The sequence below is a fragment of the Episyrphus balteatus genome, chromosome 1, assembly GCF_945859705.1.
Source record: "Episyrphus balteatus chromosome 1, idEpiBalt1.1, whole genome shotgun sequence".
NCBI classification, from domain to species: Eukaryota; Metazoa; Arthropoda; class Insecta; order Diptera; family Syrphidae; genus Episyrphus; species Episyrphus balteatus.
In genome coordinates this window covers 78,952,125-78,965,952 of record NC_079134.1, presented here as the reverse complement: position 1 = coordinate 78,965,952, position 13,828 = coordinate 78,952,125, and the positions used below count along the sequence as shown (strand labels likewise).

At 35.2% G+C, this 13,828-nt stretch overlaps 1 long non-coding RNA gene across 1 annotated transcript; it reads left to right on the top strand.

Moving 5' to 3' along the window:
• Nucleotides 1–207: 207 nt before the first annotated feature.
• On the top strand, nt 208–1,674 carry LOC129905246 (uncharacterized). The gene is made up of 3 exons (XR_008770589.1): nt 208–1,117; nt 1,186–1,507; nt 1,568–1,674. It is a non-coding gene; the product is annotated as an uncharacterized LOC129905246 (long non-coding RNA).
• The last annotated feature ends 12,154 nt before the right edge of the window (nt 1,675–13,828 follow it).

The following is a 13,828-nucleotide window of genomic DNA, read 5'->3' as shown; positions in this document are numbered from 1 at the left end:
GCATTGAGCTCAAATTTGGAGGACTTATTCTTCATAATATCGATTGACACCAGAGCTGACCGAAATTTTTTGAGTTCGGATTCAAAATCAGCAGGAGGGGCGCTTCATACTTCCAGTCTAGTGGAATATTTTGGGATGTGTTCAGAGGGTAGTTTCTTAATTACTAAAGGTCCGTTCACATTTCTACCTTTGCAGTAGTAGGTAGTGTGTTCAGACTTTTATCCTAAAAGTAGTTCAGTAATTCATCGGTACAATATATTAATTTTTAGAGATCACTTTCTTTATGGTATCTTACCAAACCTACTAAACTTACTTAAATCAAGGGGCACGGTAGTGCCCAGCCAAGTTCTCTAGCAACTTTGGCACTACACCCTTGTTTACAGGAAACAACTCAGGCCATTTTCGACCCCCCTCTAACTTCCACACCAAAGATGCCAGAATATTCAAACCCGCTACTCGTTGAGCTGGCCGAACCCAAATTTCAGCTGCCTACGATGAATAGTTTCTGAGATATAGGAATTCGAAAATCGCGGAAACTGTAACTGACTCACTGACAGATCATGAAAATTATGGAGAACTTCCCGCTATCGTAGAAACTTGAAATTTTACATGGTGATAGGACTTGTGGTGTATACAAAGGAAAAAATCGAAAATTTGAGATTTTCAATTCAGGGGGCGTGGTAACCGCCCATTTTCGCCGAATTTTTATCAATTATTATAGAGCACTTCTGATTATCGTAGAATCTTGAAATTTGGTAGAATGGTAGAGCTGGGGTGGAATCGTGTAAGCTGATTTTTGATAGTTGATTGCCAAATTTAAGAAAATTCGTCTGTGTAAGCTGATAGTCAAAAGTGACTGTCATATTTTTTTGACATTTTCAGCTGACACCTATTTAGGTGTCAATTTGAAAAAAATTGACATTTGTAGAATATTTTTTTCTTGATTCTCTTGGTGTTTTTACTTTGTTTGGGAAAAAATGAATATTTTTGTGCCTGTTCAATTATTTTTACCCCTACAAAATAGTGGAAATGAGCATGAAATAGAAAACAGAAGAGTCAGACTTGTTCGCATCAACTTGAGGAACAAATTAAGTATATTTAACCTCCCCGACTCAAAGTAAGTATGCAATCATACCTTTGTACACAAAATAATAATTTCAATATGATATTTCGTGTTTTTAATAGATTTTTACAAAATTTCCGAATATCAAAAGATACTTTTTGAGTATATTACACATTTTGGATCTGCCGTCTGGAGTTCGTTCAACACACATTACTCCTGACCTCCAGTTGGCAGTAATGTTAAATTTTCTTGGAAGCGGAGGTTACCAAAGGCAAGTTGGTGCGGACTGGTCTGCTGCTATGGCCCAAAGCACTATATGTGAGGTGACAACCTCAACCCTACATAAAATGGAGAGGTAACTATGCCCCCTAAAAATAAAATTTATGCCCTCAGCCTCGGAAAGTATCAAAACACATTTTTATGAAAAATTTCGCATTCCTGGAGGTAAACCTTTTACAAAGTGGACAGTTAAATTAAATTAATTAACTATTTTCTATTTCATAGTAATTGGGTGCGTAGATGGCACTCATATAATGATTTTACGACCGACCGAAAACGAGCATATATTTTTCAATCGTAAGGGGAGGCACAGCATAAATACTATGATTGTAAGTTGTTTCCAAAAGCTTTCATTTTGTATTCTACATACGTTGAACGAAAATTTAATCGAAGACCTAATGAACTTAATGAACAATAGATTATACTAATTTATAGTATTATATTCGCATCCCATTCATTCTAGATATGCGATCATAAGATGAAAATATTAGCAATAAATGCGAAGTATGGTGGAAGCGCCCACGATAGCTTTGTCTGGAGGCAGTCCGTCCAAAGAAATAAGCTGAATATGGAATATTGCTTTGGAGTATCATCATCATGGCTTTTCGGTACTATTTACATGTGGACAAACTATTCAATTGAAGCATCTGATGTTACCTTCTATATTACAGGTGACAGCGGTTATCCACTGGAACCATTTTTATTAACGCCTTACAGAAGTGCGACTTTAAATTCACCAGAATTTCGGTTCAACAAAACTCATGCTCAAGCAAGAAGTATTGTTGAGCGCTGTATTGGGGTGATGAAAAGTATCCAGAAATATAATTATTATTTAGCACACATAACAAAAAATTTTCATATTTTATTAGGCCGTTGGAGAAGTATTTTAGAGGAAAGAAAATTGAGGTATTCTCCAAAAAGAGCAGCGCAAATAATAAATGTTTGTGCTGCTCTGCACAATATTTGTATAGAAAACGGGGAACCGCTCCTAGACGATTTTGCAAGTTCTCATCCAATATCTGACAATGGAACTCCTCATCTACATACAATTAGGCAAAACGACTCTAATGAAGGAACACGAATCCGAAACAGAATCAGGGACGATCTGTGGGTCAACCATCAGGCATTAAATTAAAGCGAAACAAATTTGATTTTTAAGTTAGTTATCATTTAATTTATAAAAATAAATACATCTATTTAGAGTTCAGTCTCATTTCATTCACTCAATTATAACTTTAATTGATTTTAATTTCTTTTATACAAGTAAATAAAAATAAAGTTAATTTGTACTGTAATATAACTAAAGTAACTGAATTTCATAAATTATATTTCAATGTAAGTAAAATAAAGCACTTCTTAAGAACAAAAACAAAACCAAATAAATAAAAAATATTTCACAGCACTTGTTGCACTTGCTAGTTTTGCAGCTGCATCACTCTAAGTTCTTTCATGGCCCTAGCCAACTCAAGTTCCACCCTTTTCAAACGTATTTCTTCATTTTTTAGGCTAATCGTAGCCTGGCTGTCTTTTTGTTTTATATTCTCGAGCGTTTTTAAGGAATCATTCATTTCTTTGATTGAACAATCAATTGATTCCAGCGAACCTTGCAAAGATGACTGCATGTTCAAGAATTTTTCTTGCAGTTCAATTATTTTTTTTGTGAGTACAATTGACTCTTCGACAAGGGGCTCTTTTTTTGTGTTTTCTTGTGTGGATTCACCGTTGGACCGACTCGTACTTGAGAGTAGAGTTGGGCACTTTAGTTCATTTGAGTGATCGATCACTTTAGTTCAAATCACGCTACTGAACTAGTTCTGAACTAGTTCATTTTAGTTCAATTTATTTTTATCACTCCGGTTTTTTTTTAAGAATTAATAAAAACAAAATTATTTTGTGAAAACTGTATCCAAATTTATGTATAATTGACGCATTCTTCATAATAAAACAAATACAACCTAAAAATAACAGATATGTACATATTTTATTTTCTATAAAAATTCTTAATTTCGTTCATATACTTGTCGAGCTTTCTGGTTCCTGACGAAAGTCTAGAAGAAGTACGTTCTGCTTTCATTAAATCGAAACCATAGTAATGCAAGGACCAAGATGCTACTTGTTTTTTTGTTCTTGCTCAGAAATAAGAGTAAGTGGTGCAATGCTTGAAGAAGAAACGCTGATACTGGCACAAGCGACCTTTTGTTTTACATCTAAATCTTGAGGTAGAACAGATGAACTGATTTCGCTCAACAAAGAATTGGATGCAATTCATATGCACTTTGGTCTGCAATCCTTCTGACAGACGTTTAAGTATGTCGGGTTAAAAGGGCGCTGTCGTCGTATAAGACAAGGAGACAAAGGACCAAATTTGAAAATTCCTTATACAGATTTGACTTCCTTTCCCCCAAAAAATATATAAAAAATGATAATGTAAGGTGACCATAAGCTGTTTTGTAATGTCATAATACGACTGCTCTAGGTTGCTGTTTAGTTTTTTGAAACAAATCTTTTTCGCTATTCGCGAACTAAATTGAACTAAGTAAGTGAACTAAGTTCACTAGTTCACCAAGATGAACTAGTTCATTGAACTAGTTCGTTCGCGAACTGCACAAGCCTACTTGAGAGAGAGCTTGAGAGGTGACCGGTTCTATCGGCATTTCAACTTCATCAATATTTTGAACTGTCTCACTTTCTTCTCCGCAGCCAAAGCTCGAGACACCATTTATTCCAGCTATTGCAGCTTCAATTCCACAAGCTTGAACAATAGCTTCCTCTGTCGCGTCCAATGGTAACCCCATGAATGGACCTCCACCAGTTTGCTGAATGGACTTTTTATTTTCCATTAATTTTTTCTTTGCAGAGTATTTCCTTGTTGTCCAAATCTTGAGACACAAAGATTTGTTGAAAATAAGTTTACGAACTTAATTACAAGTAAATTTACCCTTTTCCACTCTGCTGTTGTCTTGGTCGGTGGCCCATTAGCATTTAGTGTTGTTGAAAGTTATTCCCACAATATTTTGTGGGATTCTTTACAGTTTGTTCTCTTTCCTGAGAAGGATTTTGCCAAATTAGTATGCTCTTGCATACAATTTGTAAGCAATTCTATTTGCTTTTTGTTTGCTTGCGTCCTAAGTAGAAATAAAAGTTAGAAATTATTATTTTAAGGATTATAAAAAATATTTACTTACATTTTTAACAATTCTCTCCTTTATAATTGCAGCTGTGGAAGTGGTCAACTAAAACTCTTCATCGGTTATTTTGAAATTTACTGACGTGTGACAGATGTCAAACTCAAGTGATGCCAAGTAACCCAAAATTAAAAATGATTTCAAAACGATCACCTTACACAGATGGAAAATAGTTGACTGTCAAATTTGATAGTAAAAAATATGATAGTCAAATATCATTTTAGCCGATTCCACCCCAGGTGGTTTATATAAAGGGAAAAATTTTATATTTGAGAATTTTAGCCAGGGGGCATGGTAACCGCCTATTTTCACTAAATTTTATCAATTTTTTTAGAGCACTTCTGATTATCATAGAATCTTGAAACTTGGTAAATGGTAAAGCTAGTAAGTTATACCAAATACAAATTTAAAATTTGAGAATTTGGGATAGGGAGCGTGGCAACCGCCCCTTTTCTGCTGAATTTTCATCAAATATTATAGAGCATTTCTAACTGTCGTAGAACCTTAAAATTTGGTAGAATGATAAACCTGGTAGGTAGAAAAAATTTAAAATTTGAGAATTTTAGAATTTTAGATAAAGACGGTCGACGAGGTAAAGACACTTTTTGAAACATATTTCACTCCAAAAACTAACACCACATTTGAGAGGTACAAATTCAACACAATAGCTCAGAAGGATGGTGAATCCATAGACGAATTCATGTCAAGACTTCGCTTACAAGCGCAGAATTGTGCTTTTGAAGGGCTCAACGACAGCCTTCTCAGAGACCAACTCATACTCGGTATCAAAAGCGACGATCTTCGCACAAAACTGCTGTCTCAAGACATAGATCTCGAAAAGGCAATCCAACTTTGTCAGGCTACAGAAATGGCTCAAAAACAATCTGCACAAATCATCAATAAAGGCGACAAAGCAGTTCATTTTGTTAGAAAGGGTAACGCCACTAAAAGCAAAAAATTTGACTGCCGCAATCGTGGTAAAAACCATGAAATCCGCAAATGTTCCGCCTACAATCATGTTTGCAGGTAGATAACCCTTCATTCGTAATTACACCTCCAAGACGAATTCCATTTAAAATTCGTGACGATGTTAAAGAGGAACTCAATAGAATGGTCAAATTAGGAGTCATCGAGCCCATGAGAGAAGCTGCTCTGTCCGTGTCGCCTATGGTTGTGGTTCGAAAAAACAACAAAATTAGAATTTGCATAGATCCCACATTCGTCAACAAAAATATATTGCGCCGTCATCATCCTATGCAAACAATCGAAGAAATATCAGCTCAAATCAACGGTTCCAAACTATTCACCTTGCTAGACTGCAAACGTGGATTTTGGCAAATCCGAGTCTCCGATAGAACCAAGAAAATACTTACGTTTTCAACACCTTGGGGTAGGTATGCCTGCAAAAGAATACCTTTAGGTATATCTGCCGCCCCTGAAGTATTGTAACGGGGCAACAGGATGAGAACATCGGGATAGGGATTGTGAAAAAGGAAGACCGGATCGGAAAGGATAGGGATTTTTGAAAGGGAATAGGATAGGAATAGGAATGCGTATCGGACGAGACCATGGCATGCTGGCGGAGCACGGCTAAGCTCGCCGGATTAGGGGGGGATCTTGTGCCTCCGGTACGCCTCACCTCGTTACAAAAACAAAAATCATGCCAACTCTAACTTTTAATCTCATAACAATCGTTGCGGCTCTAAGGGTGTCTACGGATGTCGGGGCAGACTGGCCGTTCCCCCAACACACCTGAAATCGGTTTGGCCATTTTGATCCGATTCCCCTTGGACCGATCAACTGCTACTCCATCATACTTTACAGTCCATCAGGGGCGTATTTCAAAAGTTTTGATAGCAGGCATAAACCTGAAAATGGGCTTTTTGAATTATTAAACATTAAAATTTGTGCGTCTTGCATTTCGAATCGAAAAGTTCCGAATGTAGTTCTAAAAATAACCAAACAAAAACGGTATGAGATTCGTTTAAGTTTAGCGTTAAGCCTTAAAGTCTAGAACGCTGCTGATGTGAAACGAAATTTTTCGTCGGTCTCCACGAGGACAACGAAATGCTTGCGAAATCTGGACCGAAAAATACTCAAAAATTGCAAAACATAAATGAAAAAAAAAGCAAACACGCATCGCAGAAAGACATGCAATGACAAAATGATCAACAAAAACAAACAAAAAAACTCAAAATGTCATTTTTCCACACACAATGAATGTCCCCGGCAATTGTTTGTGTGCGAAAAAGAAGTTTAGACTTTCAATTTCGTTGTGCCGAACAGCGTACTACAGAACGAAAAGTTGAACGAAATTTTTGGTTTACCATTTCGTTGTTTCATTTTTGTATGGGATTTTTCGTTTCTTATCAGCAGCGTACTAGGCTTTAATTTTGACCAATTGAGGCTATCCTCTCCTAAAAATAAAATGTACTGTACGAGTACTTCGATTGAATAATTTGCCTTAAAACAACTGTTCATTGTTTTCCGCTAGCCCAGAAAGTTAATATAAAAATCGTTTTTACTTAATAACAGTTTTAACTTTTGAATTAAAAGTCTTCCTAAACTCAGGCAAACGAATCGCAAAGTTTTGTAAAAAAAATTGCATTGAAAATATAATTTTTTTTAAATTTTGTTTTAATGGGAATTTAAAATACCTCTATTAAAATAGTAAAGACAAAAAAAATAATTTTGGCGATATTTTGGAATTCGTCCGTTTTCAGGTATTAATCAGCGGTTTACAATATAAAAAACATTCAGTTGTATTTATTAGATTAAGCCCTGCTTTTTCAATCGTCAGATAGACTATCAGAAGAATAAATGTCACTATAAAAAAAACTTTTATTCCTAGGAATAATCTCTAACTTAGGTTTATCTAACTATTCAAAAAATTAGCCCTATGTGATATTTAATAATAATATTTAAATTGCCTTAGATAAGGTTGCTTACATTGCTTCTATAATTGGCTGGCCATTGATGATTAACAAATCGATAGTTGTTTCAAAAAATGCAACAGATCTAGCAAATTTAGTATGTACAAAATACTGTTATATTCTGTAAGCAAACAAAATTCACCAAATTTTATCAGACGAATGTATTGAACTGGAACATTGCAAAAAACTAAAAAGATTTGAGAAATGATATCCTTCTTTAACATTTTGCCGATGACGAATTTTATCAACAGAATTGACCTCCACACAGCAAGGCCACAGAAAGCTTTCCTATTTAAAACATATTTTATTCACTTCATCATATAAAAAAATAGAAGATATGGCTGCTTCTTTTATTTGCTGGTAAGCAGTGTCTTGCCCTTAAGATATTATTTTTGTGTACCTACTAGATTCAATTTCTTTTAAAAAGCTTTGAATATAATACTTATCCGGATTTTGTTTCCATACAAAACTCTACAGCTCAACTAATATTATCGAACGAATCAAAATAATCCTAATCCAGCATAGCGTTCGCTTAAAATATGACCACATCCCCAAAATATGGTAAAATAGTTTGTTTGAATACCAAAAATTTTGTTTACTTTTAATTTTCGTTCATGTTCTAAAACTTCAACATTTTGAAAATAATCTTACTCAAGAGATTTCAGTATCACATAACAAATTCTTTTTTAAGTTCTGAGTTCTTGGGGGGGGGGGTCATGACCCCGTGTTCCCCCCTTGTTTACCCCCCTTGTTTACGCCGTTGCCGTCCATTCTTAGCGGGCCCTCCACTCCTCCTGTAAAATTTTACCACTAGCAACTCATATCAGAACCTTTTGGTCCCATTAAAATTCGGTATGTGGCGTGGCTCTCAATAATAAAAATTTGTATTCAAAACATGAAACAAGAAGTAATAAAATTGGTACTGCATGACTTGCACCCGTATAACTCCATTTGAGTTTATACGAAATGCAACAAAAAAAAAAAAACAAGTAAAAAGGTAAAATTATAGCAATAATTAAGTATTTGACAAAAATATACAATTTAAAACGAAAATGTGAAATTAATATAAGGATTTAAAAGACTTTAAGAAATTAAAAGTCGACTCTTTCGTCGGTGGACCTTTGCATCCACGTTGGGGCTGTCGACGTCTCTGGAAATTAAATTTTGCCAGAGAAGTGTCACTCTCCCCTTCGCACTTCAGCGACACAATAATTTTAGGGTCAATATTTCGAGCCCAGCCTCGCCCGAACTTTCCGATTTGCAATTTTGTACCAATTATTATTTACCCTACCTATAAAGCGCTTTGTAGGTGGTTTGCACCTCAATTGGGGTGATAAAAACGATTGTTCTACCGTCGGAGGAAACTGGTTCGCCCTGTCGCTCTTGCACGACGACGTCACGTCTTACCCACAACACCCTTTTGCTTTCTTAGCACTTTAGTTTAAAATATAAACAATAAAATATAAAAAAAAAAAAAAATTTAAAAGAAAAATTATGCCAACGCTCAAAATAAATAGTTTCAAATTCAACGTCTGGTTGCTTTTTTTAATGATGGCCGCTCTTTTGGGCATCCGGTTAGCGATTTTGATAAACTTAGGTTCGTGCCCTCGATGCCAAAAGCTTTCGATTTAATTTTCTAAATTTGGATTCGAAGTTGACTTTCAATATCCGAGTTTTCGGATTAAAGTTTAAAATTTAAATTTTCTGTGGGGTTGGGTCTCGGCTTTTTCGGTATTCTATTTTCACAGGGTGATTATTAAGTGTTTCTTCGAGATTTATTTTTGAAGAATCTTAGAAAATCTTTTACAACTTAAATTTCTAGGTACTCATCACTTCATCACTTGGATATTAGTTAGAACTGCTCGTGCACCCGAATCAGCGTTTTTGAATGTCCTTTTAGATAGGGTCTTCACACGAGCGACGCTGTCGTCGTCGTGTCGTCGTCCTGACTCGTTGACCCGAACCCTATATTTTTAATCGTAATACTACTTATATATTTAAATTCTAAATTTCTAGCACTCACCACACAGTTTTGCTTCCTATCCTTTAATTTCTTATAACCTTTCCTTGGAATTTTCCCTTTTGAATTGAACACTAAAATAAACTAAATTTATTACACACTCCTTTTAAAACTTTACTTGCAAAAAAAATCTAATTTCTTACATTATAATTTCAACGGCCCGATTTGAATACTTTGACGATCAGGTTTAAACTATGCCTACTACTAGTCGTTCCCATTCCTGCCGCTACCTAAACGTACCAAAATCACCACTATTCCTTTGTTCAGGTAATGTATATGAACTCCGTTGGTATAGAGGCACCTCGATTTAGCAGGAGCCGTCCCTTAACGTTTCCCCCCGTTGCGGATAGCATTGCCTACAAATATCGCATTAGTGTGTGTATCCCCCAAGAGGAGCTCATATCCCCACTACTTTGACATGTTCGAATCGGAATGCTTTCATTCGATTCGGAGTCATTCGGACTTTTTGATTCGAACTCCATCTGTCAAACTTAACAAATTTAGAATAAAAAAAAACAAGAACTTGAAAGCATCCAATTGCAAAGTGTTCCTTTATGAATTCGTTTATTTCTCTTTAACAAACTATTTAATTAGTCTTGAAACAAATAAACAATTTGTAGAGAACCAAACTAAATAAAAATCCCACAACAATTCATCATTGAGTAAACTGTGTTTTATTTTGTTTTTTTCTTGATTCGCAATTACACAAGAAAGACATCTGTCGGCTTATCCTTGAACAGGAATTAGCAAGCCGCTGTTTAAAGGAGATACACCATTCAGGCAAGTACTACTATGACGAGTTTGAGAACAGGCATGTTGTCCTGCCCAAGGAACTTGTAAAACTTGTCCCAAAGACACATCTCATGTCGGAAAATGAATGACGAGCAATTGGTGTAAACCAGTCCCGTGGATTGGTGCACTATATGCTACACAAACCAAGGCTCCCTAATCTGCTATTCCGCAGGCCAATCGAAACAAAATAAACCAATTCCAATCCAAAGCGATTGAATCTTCGGAGAAAGGAGGTAAGCTACAAGATAGTTATGTATTCTTGAATCTGGGACGTTTTAGTTCATTGAGAAATATTTTTAGTAAATTTTATATTGATGCGGAGGTTGCGGCTCAAATTAGTATGGAAATTATAATCACCGCGAAGTCGACTGCATATGTATTGGTGTGGTGAAAATCTCCATTTCGAGAAAACGGAGCCGAAGGCGGACCTGAGTCGGAGCAGCGAAAACCTACCAGAAAGAGGAATAAAAAAGGGATGACGTTTCGCATTTGCGACCAAAAAAAGAACAAGATTTATTTTTTTTTTTTCACTGAAACTTTTTTTTTTTATTTAATTTTGGCAAACGATATATACAATATAAAATACAATACATTTTTTTCATTTTATTTTATTTGTTGTTGCTGCTGTTGTTGGTGTTTTTTTTAGATACCCAATCGCATGTTTCACCTTCTAGATTTTTCTTCATCATTAGAGATTACATCTACAACACAAGAAGAAACAACATTTTAACCCAAACACTTTGAGCGATATATAAAACATACCTTTTTTGTTTTCCATATTGTTTATAATTTAATAAAATTGTTTATAATTAATAAACTAACATTATACAAACAACGACACGAGACACGACGCGACCAAACACTTCAACAAAAAATAACAAAATGACGCTTTGGCTCTTGTTGGCCTTGTCTTTCTTTTCCTTTTCTCATTTTTCACCACGATTCTCGTTCGACTTTGTGTTCATACACAAAAAGTTGCAAGTGTGTGAGTGCAAGCCCGATTTTCGCGGTCTGAGGTCGGAGTTTCTTTGTTGAACTCAGTTTTCTTGCTTGAAGGGCTGTGTGACTTTACGTTAAGATCTTCTGTTTAAAATTCCATAAAGACAGAGACGAATATAGACATACACAGTGGACTACATAGATATCACAGGGTTAATTAGGTTTTATTGCACTATAATAGATAATTGCACATTCGTTACTCTCGGGTTGATATTGAAATATGTGGGAGGTTTGTACTTTGCCACCAAATTAAACTTAGGGCATAGATGACTTAAGCACCGTATTGGATTTCGATCTTAATAATTAATTTTTCAAAAAAAAAAAACAAAGTACAGTGAAAGATTCATTTGACATCTTACAAAACCACTAATAACGAATGTATAAGCATAAACCCACTTGACAAAAACTATTATAACCTAATGATAAACATACATTTTTCAAAAAAACCATATTATCCTGAACAAAACTTAAGTACAATTAGAGAGTATAAGATAAAAACAATTTGATATCGACTACACTGAACGAAAAACATTTACTTAATAAAATTTACCTAACTTAATAAAAATACTGAACGAAAAATATAAAATAAATTAAAAACACTAATTGATACAACTAACAAAACAATCAATAATAAATAAATTAACAGAAACTATAAAATTAACTCAAAACTAAATAAAACTTACTATACACTATACTTATTACTATCTAAAACCTATTTTTGCATTCTTAACCTAATATAAATTAGCAAAGTTATCACAGGTTGACTGAGGGACTTCACTGTTTAAATAAATTAACAAATAGCATGCAATAACAGACTGACATTTAATAAATAACTCTAATAAAATTTGAAAATGCATTAAAACTATAATAAACTCTGAAATTGAAATTAATAAAAACTCTAATAAAATCTGAAATACATAAATAAATAAGTAACTCTAATATACTCTGAAAATAATTTAAATAAATAACACTTAGGATTTACTAATCGGGACAACAGACTCTGGACAATACATTTATATCACAGATCTATAGACTATAGTTGTTATTATTGTTTGATATCCTTGGCATGGAAAATACCAATCTTTTTTCCTGCTAAATCTTCTAGTTCGTAACTATTTTTTCCTACTGCTTTAACTATCCGACATTTAACAAACTTGGGACATAGCTTAGCGGACAAATACTTAGACGTGTCACTTAAGACAGAATTACGTCTGTAGACTTCTTGACCAGGAACATATTTAACATTTCGAGTGCGCATATTATAAACATTATCACTTTTCTCTTTCGCTTTAAGGATTCCTTCTTTTATTTTGTCGCGTATACACTGTAATCTATTTTGTCTAGGTAGAATCAACAATTCGCCATCGTCGACTACACTGAGTTTTTGAGTCAGTTCATATCCGCTTCCGTGAGTCATCATATTTATTCCAAATAGGGCAAAATAGGGTGACACACCGGTTGCTGAATGAACTGAACTCCTCAACGCTCCGGCGATGTCGCTAAGGTGTAAATCCCAATCGCGTTGGTCATCTTTTAAATACGAGCGTATAGCTGCTAACAAGGTTCTGTTCACTCTTTCAGAGGCGTTCGATTGCGGTGCATAATTCGCGGTACGAAAATGTCGAATACCGTATTTTTCCAAGAGATTTTGAAAATCTTTTGCAAGAAATTGCTTGCCATTATCGGAGTGTATAATCTGTGGTACACCGAAGATATTGAAAATTTCATTTCGAAGAAACTTAATGATGCTCGTAGTATTAGCCGACTGTAATGCTTTTAAAAATACAAATTTCGTAAAATGCTCTAACACTACAAACACATACGCATTTCCTGACTTAGATCTTGGGTAAGGACCCAAAAAATCAACATACAATTTTTGAAATGGATGATCTACACTGAAGGTACTAGTGATAGGTGGACGTAAAATTTGACTAGTTGGTTTGCACTGTTTACATATAGAACATTTAGAGACATAATCCTTAAGTTGAATGGTCATGTTTGGCCAGTAAAAATATTGCCTAGTGCGATAAAGGGTTTTCGCGACTCCTCCATGCGAAGCTTGAGGTGGATCATGGGCTCTTTTTACTATTCCATCGGTTAATCCCGATGGTACCCATAATCTCCAATTGTGTTCATAAGTCGGTTCTTCTGCCCATGCCGCAAAAGAACGCTTATACACAAAATTGTCTTCTACTTTAAGATCTGGCAACTGGTCCTGATTATCACGAATCGCTTGAATTAAATCCTTATATTCCTCTGACTCGAATTCTTCTGAATCAAGGTCAACCAAAGGAGCAATATCACCAATCTCAATGCTGTCTACATGTGCCCGAGAGAGTGTATCTGGAACGACATTTACTGTTCCTTTCCGGTGCTCTATGTCGAAGACATAACCCTGCAACTCCAAACTCCATCTGGCCAACCTCCCACTCAAGTCTTTCATGGTCATTAACCATTTGAGGCTTGAGTGGTCGGTAATGACTGTAAAGTCCATGCCTTCGACATAGGGCCGGAACTTTTTTATCGCCATTACCGCTGCCATACATTCCCTCTCGGT